Source organism: Ambystoma mexicanum, chromosome 2q (assembly GCF_040938575.1).
Source record: "Ambystoma mexicanum isolate Mex_15411 chromosome 2q, UKY_AmexF1_1, whole genome shotgun sequence".
Taxonomy (NCBI): domain Eukaryota; kingdom Metazoa; phylum Chordata; class Amphibia; order Caudata; family Ambystomatidae; genus Ambystoma; species Ambystoma mexicanum.
This window is the reverse complement of record NC_090924.1, coordinates 1,011,798,895-1,011,814,710: the sequence shown is the minus strand read 5'-3', so window position 1 is coordinate 1,011,814,710 and position 15,816 is coordinate 1,011,798,895. Positions and strand designations below refer to the sequence as shown.

Here is a 15,816-nt window from a genome sequence, read left to right as displayed (position 1 = left end):
AATCCCATGTACATTATTCTGAAAGCCACTTTTTTAAGGGTAACAATGCCATTGAACATAGGGGGTGTATCAAACTAAATAAATACAGTTATATGGTTCATTCAAGTAACACATTTATGTTTCTCTTTCATAGGTGATACAGGCTTGTGGCCTATTGTGCGTTTACATGGTGGATTTATGGAAGGCTTGGATTCCGCATTCAACAAATAATACCTGCCTGTGTCGTTCGAGCCATTCACATATAATTCCCCAGTGACAATGGACAGTACAAGAGATTTTTACACACAGTTCCGCAACTGCATCAATACAATTTGTAGTATGTTTGTGCCATGAACATTACCAAAGAAAAGAATAGTGTTTTACATTTTTCAGTAAGTCAACAACACATCCAATCGTCTAGGAGGTTCATGAAAGAAGTTTGATGGAGTTTTGTGCTGGCCTCATGCCCATCCAACCCCTCCAGTATTAATGGCAGCTCGCACCTATGACCATGCATTCCCAAGGGGGCTAGGTGGATGGGGACGCTCAAGGGGCCAAACACCATGTACACCTCAAAGGGGTCTTCTGCACGGCTACCATTATCCACATGGCTACCCCTGACCTGGTGTCTCCAGACTCCCTTTGAAGACCCTGTCCCTGTAATCAACATATGTATGTATCCTTTGAAGATTGTTCTGGGCCTTTCCTCCCTCGCCTTATGCCCATCCACCCCTGCCCAGTATCAATGGCAGCTTGAACCTATGGCTGTGTGCTCCCAAGAGGCCTGGCTGGATGGGGACGCTCAAGGTGCCATAACCATGTACACCTCAAAGGGGTCTTCGGCACTGCAACCATTTTCCACATGGTTACCCCAGACCATTTGAAGACCTTATCTCTGAAATAAACATATGTATATATCCCTTGAACATTATTCTGGGTTGTTTACCCTCGCTTCATGCCCATCCATCCCCTTCCAGGATCAATGGCAGCTTGCACCTATGGCCGTGCGTTCCCGATGGGGCTGGGTGGATGGGTGTGAGGATGTAAAACATTGCCATTGAGATTTGGTGGGTGTCGACGAACATGTCACATATTCACATACACATCCACTTTTCTAAGCCTTTATAAACACCTTGATAGTTACCTAGAGAAAATCTCTGAAATCCATTAGGTATATCGTCATCGATCTACTTGTTACCTGGCTTTCTGAATTTACTCATATTTTCGTCCAGGTAAGGGTTGGTCAACTATTTTGTTCTGTAGTTTCATCGATCAATGCTTGGAAAGTTTCTGTTGCTTTATAGTTATTGGCTCGGGAGGATAGCTCAGGGGCAATGCGCTTATCTTGGAAGCAAGACGATGGGAGCAACACAGGTTCGATCCCCGGGTGCACGCTTAGAAACCTCTGGGTATTAAGTGTGTTGTAAATAACCAATTACAATATCCCTAATGTACACCGAATTCTCATTTTAATTTATCTGAAATATCCATCATCAAACGTGTTATGAATTTGTATCTCTGGAATTCGCACATTGCATTTCAGTGGATTGTATCAGAATGTAATGCTTGGTAGTCCATGTTTTAAACGCATGTATTCTTTTGGTGGCTCAAAGTTTATTGAATGGACTAGTAATACATGATGATTTGCCGTATAACATTGAGTTCTGACTAATGTGATCGCCGTGATAATTAGATAAGGTTACAAAGGTTTTTTTTTAAATGTAAAACTTAGTTTACAAACAAAGCTATGTGATCGTTGCTTTGCACACAGTGCTACATTATTCATTTAAATAATTATTTTTATTTTTTAAAAGATCTTAGAGACATTTCAAAAATGCCTTTGTGCATTGTTATTGTGTGCCCTACTGTGAGCCATGTCAAAACTCTTGACACAGTCCTGCATGTATTCCCAAAGGATTTAGATTTAATAAGAAGGTGGCTTTCAAATTACGGATTTACGTTGTCTGAAATGAAAAACAGAGCCAAGGATATCTTGGAAGAAGTGAGGGGCAATCGATTCATTCCACACACACTGGCTCAGGTAAGTAGTGGACAATGAATTTGTTTTGTATGTTTTTACATTAAAAGAGTGGTCCTTATACATATGTCTTCTAAATGATCTCTCAATCTATTGAAATAGTGCTTGGAAAAGGTGACATGATGATCGGTTTTGAGGTTTTTTGGCAATATTTCCATTGATGTTATATTACACAAGTTGCGCTCACCTCACAATGCACTGTAGTTTTAAATGTTTTCACTTTAGACTACTTTGTCTATCCCCACTTTCACTTAATTCTTTTTAGAGTGCTTGCCTAACATGTCTTTCTTTAAATAGAGGTTACTGATGGAAGTCTAGACCTTCACCAATGAGCAAACCACAGATACGTTGAGTATTCCAATGGTGAGGACAAGCGACATGCACATAATTATTTTATACCAATGCTTTATATGCAGCGGAACAATACATGCATTTGGTCTACTTCGAATTGAAATAGAATGAAGATTATTATGTATAAGATTAGTTATTGACACAAAGTTGCTTGCAGGAGTGTCTCTCAATATGGACCATCGTTTGCATCAGATGTTTTCTTCTTAATTTTGCATTTTTTTTTAACAAATTTTATTTATTCAAGTACAATCATGTTCAGATACTGTAGTGGCACAGAGCCTAAGTAACTTTGACACATACCGTTTGCAGCAGCCACATACTCTTATTCAGGCTTACAGGTATTGATTTTAAATTTTTATGACCTTTTGAGTAGCTTTAACTATAACAGTTCAACAACCTTTCCTTCGATCCCTCCCCCCACCTGGTTCCCCTTTGACATGTACCACTCCTTCTGCCCTCCCATGATGAAATTGCTTTTCATTAAATTAACTTGCGCCCCAGATCAAAGTTCCTGTTCTTTGTCGTAGGCTTTTAGTTTTGAATCGCTCTTAACAAGTTCAGTCTAAAAAGGTATGCTTCTCTGTCCCTGACAAAGTCTAGAAAGGGGTCCCAAATTGCTCGGAATTTCAGATACTTGCCGTCCCTCAGGGCCCCCACCTTTTCCATGGCCATTACGATCCAAATGTTTACCCACCAGTATGCAAATATAGGGCCATCTGGGTTTTTCCAACCTTGGGCAAGGGTCATCTTTGCTGCCATTAACAGATGGGTAATGAGTACTGCATTGTTGCCGCATAGATGTCTTCGACCACTGTTCCCAGAAGTATAACATTGGGCATCGCTGGCAGTTCCTTCCCTGTAATTTCTTTTATATGCCCCAGGACTTCCTTCCAATACAGAACCGCCCTAGGACAGGACCATCACATCACATGTGGTATAAGTCTCCTTTGCCGCCACAGTTCCTCCAGCATGTAGGAGGGTAGCTGGGGTTCATTGTGTGTATTCTATGGGGGTCAAGTACCACCTGAAGCAAATTTTGTATGCCTTTTCTCTAATGGCTGTGCATTTGGGGGATTTCTGTGCTCTTCTCCAGATTTGGGGCCACTACACCTCAGTGTTGGGGGTTGCCATATGCCTTGCCCAATTGTCCATATATGAGAGGATGTTGCCCTCTTGTGCATTGTACAATAACCTATACAGCTAGATACAGCCCTCATCCCCTTCATGTAGCGTCAGTCCCAGGCCCACCAGGGTCCTGGTAGCTGCTTTCTTAACTTCCTTGTGTGTTATCCAATCTTGGATCTGAATGTACGTGTATCTATCCCTTTCCCCTAAGCCAAAGTTCTGCTTGCATTCTTCAAACAATAATGGGTTTCGCCCCTGGAAGAAGTCCTTTAAATATAATGGTTGCCCTTGTCCACAGTTTTCCCAGAACTGGGTTCGCCTGCACGGTATAAAGTCTTGGTTATGTGCCATCGGGGTAAAGGGGCCCGGCCCAGGGGTAATGTTATGACTTTTCAGGGCTTGGTCCCATCCTTTCAATGAGGTCCTGGTTGACTCTAATAAGTGTCCCTCCACTTCCCTGCCCCCCCTCTGCAGCCCATGTATTGTTCTCAGCGGGATGATGTGGTCATCCCTTGCTCGATTCCCTCCCATTCTTTTGTCATGTCCTCCCTGCTCATCATTGGCGCTATTTGAGCGGCCAGGGTACACCTCTCCATGTCAGGGACCCCCAGGCTCACCAGAGTTGGCGGCCTAGTTAGAATTAGTTTTTGTATTCTGGGTTTCCCTTTATGCCATATGAAAGAAGTCAAGTCCCCTTGTAGCGCTTTGCATATTTTGGGGGGAACCTCTATTGGCAGTGAGCTAACCACGTATAGCAGGCGGGGCAGCAGGGTCATTTTAAGTGCCGGAATGTGCGCAAACCATGATAGTTCCTGGGTGTCCCATCTATGTAGGTCCTCCCTCAGTTGTTTCACCAGGGGTGTAATGTTCACTCTGTATAGACTTTTATAGTCCTTTGTCAGTTGGATTCCCAGATATTCTATTGAGTCTCCTTCCCAGATTAGTGGGCATTGTGACCTCAGAACTTCGATCTCCTCCTCCCTTTCTGTGATATTCAGAGTTTTAGATTTAGTGAAGTTTATAGTGAACCCTGATATCCTAGCAAAGTCCTGTAGACTTTCAAGTGCTTTTGGTAGGGTGTTCTTAGATTCCCCCAGAAACAGAATGATATCATTCGCATACAGTGCTATTTTATGTATAATCCCTCCACATGTGACCCCCCGTATTTCCGGATCCTGCCTTATTTTTTCATCTATGGGTTCCATCGCCATTGCGAAAATTAAGGGTGAGAGCGGGCAGCCCTGTCTTGTTCCTCTGTGTATTTCAATTTTTGCTGTAGGCTTCTCATTAATCATAAAGGATGTGTTGGGGAGACGAAAGCTCGCCAGAACCATTCTGATGAAGATTGGGTTGCATCCAAACTTTTGTAAGACCAGCTTCAGATGCATCCAGTCTAGACTATCAAATGCCCTCCTCGCATCTATAGCAGCTATGGAGAATCTTTGTCCCGTTCTAGTTCCCAGGTCTAGTATGTCCACTACTCGCCTGATGTTATCTTGGGTGTGTCTCCCTTTTATAAATCCTGCTTGATTGGAGTGGATTATTTTGGGCAGAATCCCTGCAAGCCTAGTTGCAAGAACTTTTGCATAAAGCTTGGCGTTGGTATTGAGCAGGGAAATCGGTCGATAGCTAGTGCAATCTGTGGGGTCTTTACCCGGTTTGAGTATTAAAATTGTGATGGAATTTCCCATGTCAGGTGTCACCGTGCCACTCTCCCTTATATGGTTGAATAGTTTCGTTAATGGACCCAGCAGTTGGTTACGGAATGATTAATAATTTCCGCTTCCTAGTCCGTCTGGCCCCAGAGTTTTGTTAGGGGGTAATGCTGTATGGCATCACTGATTTCCTGTGCCGTTATGGGGGCTAGTAATGCGTTGTTGTCTTCCCTTATGACCTGAGGGAGTGAGATCCTTGCCATGTAATCTATTTGTGCCTGAGGGGGTAGATGCTCACATTTCAATAGTCCCCGGTGGAACCTTTCCATTATCTCCAGTTTCCCCTCCTCTGTAGCACATAATTCCCCTTCTTCATCTTTAACCCCTTAAGTGCCAAGGACGAGATATCTTGTCCTTGGAAGTGCATGCACAGTGCTAAGGACGAGATAGCAGGGATTGCTCAAAACTGTAATCCAACCCCCAGGCTATGTGAGGGGGAGGTCCCCCCTCACTGCCAGGGGGCTGGATAACCTTCAGTTTCACGTCGGGCTGCTGCAGTGAAAACAGAAGGTGAGTGTTCACCTTTCTCCGCCTCGATCTCCGCCTGTATTTCCATTGTGTGGCATTGCTGCCCGTGATCTGGCGCAGGGCGTGATCCGTGGGCAGCAATGTCACCGGATCATTACAGATCTGTTTGTGACACGGTTACTAGATAAGCAGCCCCCTTCCCCCCGTGGCCCCAAAGCATGGAGGCACAGCGCCGGAGACCCCTGGGGGCAGATGATCATTCCCCCAGGGGTGAAAATGAAAGAAAAAAAAATCAAAAATTCGAGAGAAGGGGGGGGGGGGGGGGGGTGGGAGGGGGTTTGGGGCCCTGGGGCCCACTAGGCCACCAGGGATAGAGGAAAAAGTGGTGTCCTTGGAAAGAGGAGGTTCTCCCCTTTCCAAGGACACCACATATATGAGGCATTGCTGGTCATGGATCAGCGCAGAGCGCTCGATCCGTGACCAGCAACCCACTGTACCACCACGGATCTGTTTGTGACCTGGGGGGGGCTGCTTCAAGTAAGCAGCCCTCTCCCCCTCCCCCCTTTGGTCCCCAAAGCATGGGGGCACATATGTGTACAACCCTGGAGGCAGATGGCTGATCATCTGCCCCCAGGGAAGGGGGCAAAAAAAAAGAAAGAAAAACCTGATGGGAAGTGGGGAGGGGGTTTGGGGGCCCTAGCCACCAGGGATTATTTCGGAAATGGAGTCCTTGGAAAGGGGAGATTCTCCCCTTTCCAAGGACACCCTGTGTGACAGCATTGCTGCCTGCGGATCGGGCACAGGGCGCTCGATGCGCGGGCAGCAATGCACTCTAGACACCAGGGATGTCTTTGAATGCGGGGGGAGGTGGGGGCTGCTTACAGTAAGCAGCCCTTGCCCCCTCCCAGCCCCCAAAGCATGGGGACACATATGTGTACAACCCTGGGGGCAGATGGCTGATCATTTGCCCCCAGGGACGGGGGAAAAAAAAACCGAGAAAAGAATACATGATGGGAAGGGGGAGGGGGGTTTGGGGGCCCTAGCCACCAGGGATTTTTACGGAAATGGGAGGGGAGATTCTCCCCTTTCCAAGGACACCCTGTGTGACAGCATTGCTGCCCGCGGATCGGGCACAGGGCGCTCGATGCGCGGGCAGCAATGCACACTAGACACCAGGGATGTCTTTGAATGTGGGGGGGGGGTGGGGGTGTCTTACAGTAAGCAGCCCTTGCCCCCCCTCCCCCAAGGCATAGGGGCACATATGTGTACAACCCTGGGGGCAGGAGGCTGATCATCTGCCTCCAGGGAAGGGGGCAAAAAAATAAAAAATAATAATAAAAAACAAAAAAATAAAATGTGATGGGAAGGGGGAGGGGGTTTGGAGGCCCTAGCCACCAGGCATGTTTTCGGAAATGGTGTCCTTGGAAAGGGGAGACTCTCCCCTTTCCAAGGACACCCTGTGTGACAGCATTGCTGCCCGCGGATCGGGCGCAGGGTGCTCGATGCGCGGGCAGCAATGCACACTAGACACCAGGGATGTCTTTGAATGCAGAGGGGAGGTGGGGGCTGCTTACAGTAAGCAGCCGTTGCCGCCCTCTGGCCCCCAAAGCATGGGGGCACATATGTGTACAACCCTGGTGGCAGATGGCTGATCATCTGCCCCCAGGGAAGGGGGCAAAATAAAAAACAAAAAGCACAAAAACAAAAAGGGAATTTTGGGTGGGAGTGGGGGGCCACTAGCCACCAGGGATATATTTTACAGAAAAGGGGGGTGGCCCTCTCCCCCTCACCCCACAGGGAAATGGGGGCACCCCTTGTAGCTCTTTCTGGGGGCAGATATCTGCTCCTACGAAGGGGCATCTGACCCCAGGGAGGGCTGCATGAGATGGCCCCCTCTTATCTGCCCCCAGGGAGGGCTGAATGAGATGCCCCCCCTGCATTTGGTGTGGGGGGGTAGAGGGTCACCCCCATTACATTAGAAAATTACCTGGTGGTTTAGGGTGCCCCTCAGCTCGCCTTAAAGTGTAGTGTACCATTTTTCATTTTTTTCTTTGTTTACAAAACTTGCCTTGGCGCAGAGGGGCACATTGGTGTGCCAGTCTGGCGCCGGTGTGCCCAAACCTTACTGCCCCACCCACTGGGTGGCCTGTCCCACCATTTTCGGGGGCCCTCTCCCCCCCACCTCAAATGGAGGGGGGTGTACCTCACGCAGCCATTTGTAGGAGGCCCAGGGAGGCCTGCATGCGGTGCCCCCGCCACCCATTTGGGGTGAGGGAAGGGGGGCCCCTAGAAATGGTGGGACAGGCCCCGCAGTGGGTGGGGCAGTAAGATTTGGGCACCCTGGGGCCAGATTGGCTCACCAATGTGCCCCTCTGCGCCAAGGCAAGTTTTGTAAACAAAGAAAAAAATGGAAAATGGTGGAATGCATTTTAGAGGGGGCTGTGGGGCACCCCAAAGGGACCGGGAATTTTCTAATGGGACGGGGTGGTGACCCCATCTCCCCCACCCACAATGGAGTGGGTGCCATGTCATGCAGCCCTGCCTGAGACCAGATATCTGCTCCTAGGAAGGGACGCCTGAGCCCAGGGAGGAGTGCAGGACAACCCCCCACTTATCTGCCCCCGGGGAGGGCTACATGAGATGCACCACCCATCCAATTGGGGTGGGGGTGGAGAGGTGCACCCCCTTCACAATAGAAAATTACCTGGGGGTGTATGGGGCCCCTCTGCCCCCGCTAAAGGGCAGCCTACCATTTTGAATTATTTTCTTTGTTTACTAAACTTACCTTGGCGCAGAGGGAAGAAAAGAAGGACGAACTCTAAGGACAACCCTGTCCTTGTGAAATACAGTGAAGGGTGGCTTAACTGAAAGTGCCTGTAACTCACCCACTCTGCGAGCGGAAATAACCGCAACTAAAAACACAGTTTTCAGAGTTAACAGCCTCAAAGGGCCAGAATGTAAAGGCTCAAACGGAGCACCCATGAGAAACTTAAGAACAAGGTTTAAATCCCAACAGGGCACCAGGAAAGGTGACGGAGGGAACACATTAGTGAGCCCTTTCAGAAACTGTGAAATTAAAGGGATTTTAAAGTAAGAACACTCTTCAGACGAGCGCTTAAAGATGGACAGCGCCGCCAGGTAACCTTTAATGGTACCCACTTGCAAGCCCCTGTGGGCCAAAGAAAGTAAAAAGGACAGAACCATGGGGATGCCACATGCAAAAGGATCCACATTCTGAACTCTGCACCAGTCGCAGAACTTACGCCAAGGGCAACGGTACAGAGACTTTGTTGCTGGCCTTCGGGCCGAAAGCAACACCTCCATCACGTCTTCAGGGAGGTCCCAATCCCTATACCTCAACCTTTCAGAAGCCAAGCGTGAAGGTTGAGGGATCTGACCTCTGGATGGAGAACCTGACCCCCCTCCCGTGAGAGCAGATCGTCTCGGTAGGGAAGACGACGCGGAGGGCAGATGGACAAGTCGAGAAGGTCCGGGTACTACGTCCTTCGAGCCCACGCCGGAGCAATGAGGATCATCCGGGAACCGAACTTCCGTAACCTCCGCAGCACTTGCGGGATGACGGGGACTGGAGGAAACACGTACAGCAGCGGGAATGACCACTCCACCACGAACGCGTCTCCTAAGGCTCCTTTTGGAGGAAATTCCCGCGAGCAAAACCTTTCGCCCTTCCGGTTGACACTGGAGGCGAAGAGATCCACTTGAGGGGTCCCCCAAAGGGTGAAGATCTCCAGGAGAATCTCCTGAGCCAACTCCCACTCGTGAGAGATCGTGCTCTGCCTGCTCAGAGCGTCCGCCGTCACGTTTTCGTCTCCGGCCAGATGAACTGCCGAGATCGAAACTTCCTGCTGGATGGCCCAGAACTCGAGCTGCATCGCCTCACTGCACAGAGTAAGTGCCCCTGCCCCCCCTTTTTGTTGAGGTAGTGCATGGCCACTGTGTTGTCCGTCAGGATCAGGAGACTCTCTCCTCGCACAGTCGGCAGAAAAGCCTTCAGGGCTAGCCTGATGGCCCTCAGCTCCAACAGATTGATATGGAGTCTGGACTCCGACGGAGACCAACGACCGCTGACTGTCAGCCCGTTGGCATGAGCTCCCCAACCCGTGAGGGATGCATCCGTCATGATCGTCACCTCCGGCCAGGGAAGCCAAAATGGAGCCCCCTTCATCAAGTTGCCTTCGACGGCCCACCACAGAAGGTCCCGGGCGACCGAGGGCGGCACCTGAACCGGGTCCGACATCCTGCCGGAGGACTGCGACCATTGCGTCTTGAGCGCCCATTGCAAAGATCTCAGCCGCAGGCGAGCCTCTGGCACCAGAAGAATGCAGGATGCCATGAGGCCGAGCAACCTCAAGAACTCGAACGCAGGGAGCGTCTGGGCATGCTGAAACTTGTGCACCATCTGCTGAATGTGAAGAGCCCTCACCTGGGGAGGAAAACACTGCCCCAGGGAAGTGTCGAGCACTGCTCCGATGTACTGGAGCCGCTGTGTTGGCGTCAAATGGGACTTCTTTATATTGAGGGAGAAGCCCAGCCTGTGAAGGGAGTGGCAGGTGATGGACAGATGATCCAGGACTTGCTCGGGAGAGCTCCCCCTGATCAACCAATCGTCCAGGGAGGGGAAGACGTGAATCCCCCCTTGCCTGAGATGCGCTGCCACCACCACCATGAGCTCGGTGAAAACCCTCGGGGCGGAGGTCAATCCGAACGGCAGGACCCGAAACTGAAAGTGCAAGTCACCAACCGCGAACCTCAGGTACTTCTTGTGCTTGGGATGGATCGGCACATGGAAGTAAGCATCCTTGAGGTCGAATGACACTAACCAGTCCTGAAGCTGAAGGGCCTGGAGGACTTGAGAGAGAGTAACCATCTTGAACTTTTCCTTCCTGAGGAGTTTGTTCAAACCGCGCAGGTCCATGATGGGTCTCAATCCCCCGTCTTTCTTCGAAATCAAAAAATAAGGGGAATACCATCCCTTGTTCCTCTCCGCTACAGGCACCAGTTCTATGACACCTTTCTCCAGCAGGGCTTGAATTTCCTGCGCAAGGAGCGGATCCGGACTCTGCAAACAGAGGTTCCACGGTGGATTGTCGCGAGGCCTGTGCCGAAAGGGAAGACAGTAGCCGTGGGTTATGATCTCCAGAACCCACACATCTGAAGTAATGGCTTGCCACTCTACAAGATGCTGCGCCAGCCTTCCCCCAACCGGCGAACCATGGGACATGGCCTCATGACTGAATGGGAGCGACTGCGGCGTTACCTGAGGGCAAAGAGGCAACTGCCCAAGCGGCCTAGGCACCACGGGTACCCTGTCGTCCACCTCTGGTACCCCTGCGTTGGCCTCTTTGACTGCCAGCTCCTCTCGCTTTACTGAAGGAGTAATAGCGAAAGGAACCACTCCTCCACTGCTGTCCCCTAGGACGAAAAAGCAGAGGTTGGCAAACTGCAGCACCCAACGACTTCGCTGCAGCTTTTGAGGTCTGCAACCTCTCAAGGCTCTCGTCAGCCTTGCTGCCAAAAAGGTGTTCACCGTCAAAGGGCATGTTGAGGAGCCGGGACTGCACATCAGGAGCAAACCCCGACTTCCGCAACCAGGCAAACCTGCGTATTACGGTGCTTGCGGCCATGGACCTACTGACGCATTCAACTAAGTCCAAACCCGACTGAACGGACTCACACATGGCATCCTTACCATCCTGGACCATAGCAAGGAAACCATCCCGTTCGTCCCCTTCGGGAATATGTTCAGCCGCTAATGCAACACAGTTCCACAGAGTGTGTGTGAAACGAGACAAGGCACAAATGGAGTTGGCCGCCTGAAGCGCCATACCACCAGAAGAAAACACTTTCTTCGCCCAGCCATCAAAACGTTTGTCGTCCCTATCAGGAGGGATGGTAGGGTACGACGCCTGCTTTGCCGGGGCCGTGGCCGCCTGCACCACCAAACTCTCCGGAGTGGGGTGCCTGGTCAAGTAGTAGCAGTCGCTACTGGCTGGACGGTATTTTCGCGACAAGGATCTGCCCACCGCCGGGAGACTCTCCGGAGCAGTCCAAGCCGCCGCCACCCTTCTCTGTAAAGCCATATGGAACGGCAGTACCGGATCAGTTGGGGGACCAACATCAAGGATGTCCGTCAGATCATCCTGCACAAACTCCGCTGGGGGAGCACACCATCCCAAATACTCAGAAACCCTAGCCATAAGGCGCCGGTACGAGGAATCGGCATGAGAGCCAGGCTCAGGCCTACAAAACTCCACCTCCGGAGAGGTGTCCAGTCCACTGGCATCATGCAGTGACTGTCTCAAATCGTCAAACTGACTATGGCCCGAGACAATTTCATCTGGAACCTGACTAGGAACCAGGCCATCAGAATCCTCATCCGCCTCTGATATATAGTCCAGGTGGCGAAAAGAAGGCACCCGAGAGTGCTTGCTCTTAACCAGAGCCTTCCTAGGGGGTTCTCCCGTGCCACGGGGTACCTCCGACACAAAAGGCATCGATGGCGTCGAGCGAATCGGCGCCGGCGTCGAGAGAACCGGCATCGGCGCCGAGAGGATCGACATCGAGGATCGACGTCAAATGCAGCGCCTCCAGCATCGGCGGCATCGACACAGCCATCGAAGCCGGAGCCCCGAACGTGTCCCTCGACGACCTGAGCGTCGACGGCTTCGACGACTTCCTCGGAGCCGGAGCCTTGAGAAAGCCTGTCGACACCCTCGACGCCTCAGACGTCGATGTCTTCCTCGAAGACCTCACAGGTGCATGCGGTCTCGAACGCGTCGAGGACCGGGACCTGGAATGGGTACGTCGAGAACAAGTCTCCTTGTCTTAACGGGACCTCTCCCGTGACTCGTGCCGACCACTCTTGCGAGCGGTGTCTCTCGACCTCTCACGACCGACCCCACTCGGGGGCGCGGACGGCTTAGTACCCTGCGACTCAAGAATCGCCAGCATTTTCTTCCCGAAGGAAGCCCATTCCTCCGGCGTCGCACGGCTGGTGGGGTAAGCGACGTGCCGGGCAGAGTCCTCCGAAGAGGACCTGGAAGAACACCGGTGTCGGTGCTTCCGAGAATGCCTCGAAGAGGCTGAGGAGTGGCGAGACCGACTCCTAGAAGGAGACCCACGAGACTTCCGACGATGACGCGGAGAGTCACCCCTCGAATCATCCGTCGAAAGCCCCGCAGACTTCAACTTCCTGGGCTTGGACACCCGACCTACCGACAACTTCTTCTTACGTTCGCGATACAGTCATCCGTGTCGTGGGCCTCCCCGAGGCACGCGAGTCTGTCACCGACATCTTGGACCCACACTCCCCGCACTTCTTGAAACCCGGACGCGGGGTCGAAGACGAAGTAGAAGACATCTTCACACGAAGGATTTTCACAAAACGAACAGGTTCGAAGAACCGAGAAGAACAGAGCTCCAAAGAGTCAAGGCGGTAACCGAGATTCACGAAGCAACACGTTCACGGAAAAAATGGAACTGAGGCTACGGGCGTCGTGCGTCCTACTTATCACATCAGATGACGTCGGACGTCGGAGGAGGCCCTCGACGACGGCGCATCAACGTCATCGACGCAGGACGCAGACGCCGAAAAAAGTTTCTGAAGCAGCACAGCTGTGGTGATTACATGTCATAGATATGGAATACGTCGGAGGACCCAATCCCCTCGAATTACATATTTTATAACAATTTGCCAATAATTAAAAGGCTATATAACTCTCAAAAAACAAAGTGCACCAAACACCACTTAGACAAAAAAAGGGGAAAAGAATTACAACAGGGATTTATATTATTTTGACCACTTTGTTTGCATGAAAAAATCCCACAATTCATTCGCATGGGTATTGTAGATAACTGTCGATATGGTTCAGCCGTTAATTTATTTCAGCGGGGCTATATTGTGATGACTCCTCAAACACCCGCACCCACAACCTGTGTTCAGGCTACACCGTTTTATCCCATGGCATATCCTGGTGTGCATCACATGCCTGGGCACCATTAAGGGTGGAGGCTGAACCTTTTCCCTGTGCCCTAGTGCTTCCCAGGCCCCGGGGGTTATCTGTTTGCTCGCTACTCATTCCACTTCAATTATAATTCCCTCTGTCTCTGGTTCAACCTAAGACGTTCCTATCTGTGTCCTTAGTTTCAGGTAGGGCCTGCTATGGGAAACGGGTGCACCTGGGTCTCCCTCCCATTCGGAGGTCTGAATACTTCTGTGCACTTCCCTGCACATCGTGGTGTGACATTCCCCCATCTTGACATCTCTGTGTTCATTTTGTGTGGTGTCGGTATTGCTCATTCGCTTTCGTCCAGTTGTGAAATTTGAATGTAACTTGTTAGCTAACATAGTGTATATTCGATTAAAAAACGGCTACTGAAATATATGCTTTCACTCTGTAATTTTGTTAGCTACATTCTACCGTTCTGTGCAAGCCATCGTTTCCTGCTCCCATCTGATGGATTCTTCAATCAACATTGGATGATAATCATCGACAGCACTGCTTTGATAACCATTATGTGGGCCGATTGCCAGTGACCAATCTCTCCTTTAGCGGTAGCAGCAAAAAGGAGCAACCTGACCGCGTTTATGATGTAAAAACGAGCTGATGTGAAAGCATTGCATTTGAAACTGACTAATGGAACACCATGTACGTTCAACAAAGATTGGAGATGGAACATAAGGACACAGGGAACATAGAAGACATGAAACACGGGGATTGATCATCACTCAGCGCAATCAGCGTTTCATGAGGAATTTACATAAAAATTCAAAGCATGCAATGCTCGCTAGCTATAACTTCTGTTGGCAAACAATATCAATCTTTTCATGCAAAGAATCGTCTATTTTGAGCAATATGTGAAAAATAAAAGTTCTTGGGCCTCATTACACGGAAGGCGGTGATCCAGGGTGCTATTAGCACCCTGGACCATGCCGGTAAATTACCGGCACCGCCTTGGCGGAAAGGGGATTTACCGCCCCATTCCAATGTTGGTGGGGCGGCAAATCCCCCTTCCGCCATTGCCCTTCCCCATTCCCATTTCTGCCCCATAGGGATCTATGGGAATGGGGAAGGCGCTAATTACGGCACCGCAATTTCGCGGTGCCGTAATTAGCTCTGAGGTCCCTTAGCGGGTTGGTTTTTAACGCCTGCAAAAAGCAGGCGTTAAAGCACCAACCCGCTAAGGGACCTCGTAGTAAGGCGGTAATGGTTAACGGTCACTGTTACCATTAACGGTGGCCGTTAACCATTACCGCCTTCCGTGTAATGAGGCCCCTTGTTGCAGACTATTGCTGTTTTCTTCAAAATAAATGTTTTGTTCTCCTATTTGTGAAAAGAGAGAAACGTTTCCCGCTATGAGATGATGTGTGTGTTTATCTTCCTGGTTCTGCGTTAGGTAATGTTATGGCGTGGGTGATGACAGAGTACGTTTGGCTACGCTGGCCATGAACGTAGAATACTGGTTTCTTGACCATAGTAGAAAAGCAACCGGGCTGAAGTAACTTATTCAATAGAAATACTAAGTAAGGTAAAATAAGATGTAGATTTAATTAAAGATTACAAAATGAGAGATGTCCTCATTTGAGTGGCTAGATCACAGAGGAAGGCAAGATTACATATTGGTGGTCTATAAAATGGCATCCAGTCTGTGTCTTGGGTTGCAGTTGCACATCGCTTACATGGGCATCTGATGTATGTGAGCCACTATTGAATGTAGGAATCCTTTATTAACTCCCGGAGTGGTACGATGGAATTATGGAAGCCAGTCATAACACATGGCTTCTGGGCAACATCCGCTGGTGTAGCAGTGGGTCCTCTGTGCTCGCAGCATACCACAGGTTGCATGCCCTGCCCTTACTTTGCCCTGCCTGTGCCACATTGCAATCGACGATGGACTGTGGCCCTATGGTTGCCAGGCAACGAGTGCTCGGAGATGGTCGGCTCAGTGCTGCAGGGCAATGCGGATCTTATTCTTCCTTCACCCTATTTATGTACCTCCATTTCGCTGTGGATTTCAGGCTAATAATAGCGCATATTGCCCGCAGCTGCAGTCAACATTATTGATGATCAAAATATCGTAGAATCAGAATTTTATTGTCTGGCAATAGAATGCTTCTAC

At 50.0% G+C, this 15,816-nt stretch overlaps 1 protein-coding gene across 1 annotated transcript in view; it reads right to left on the bottom strand.

Moving 5' to 3' along the window:
• LOC138569908 (macrophage mannose receptor 1-like) overlaps positions 1-15,816 on the bottom strand; it is a 745,141-nt gene that overhangs the window by 256,936 nt on the left and 472,389 nt on the right. The gene's annotated exons all lie outside the window — the stretch shown is intronic.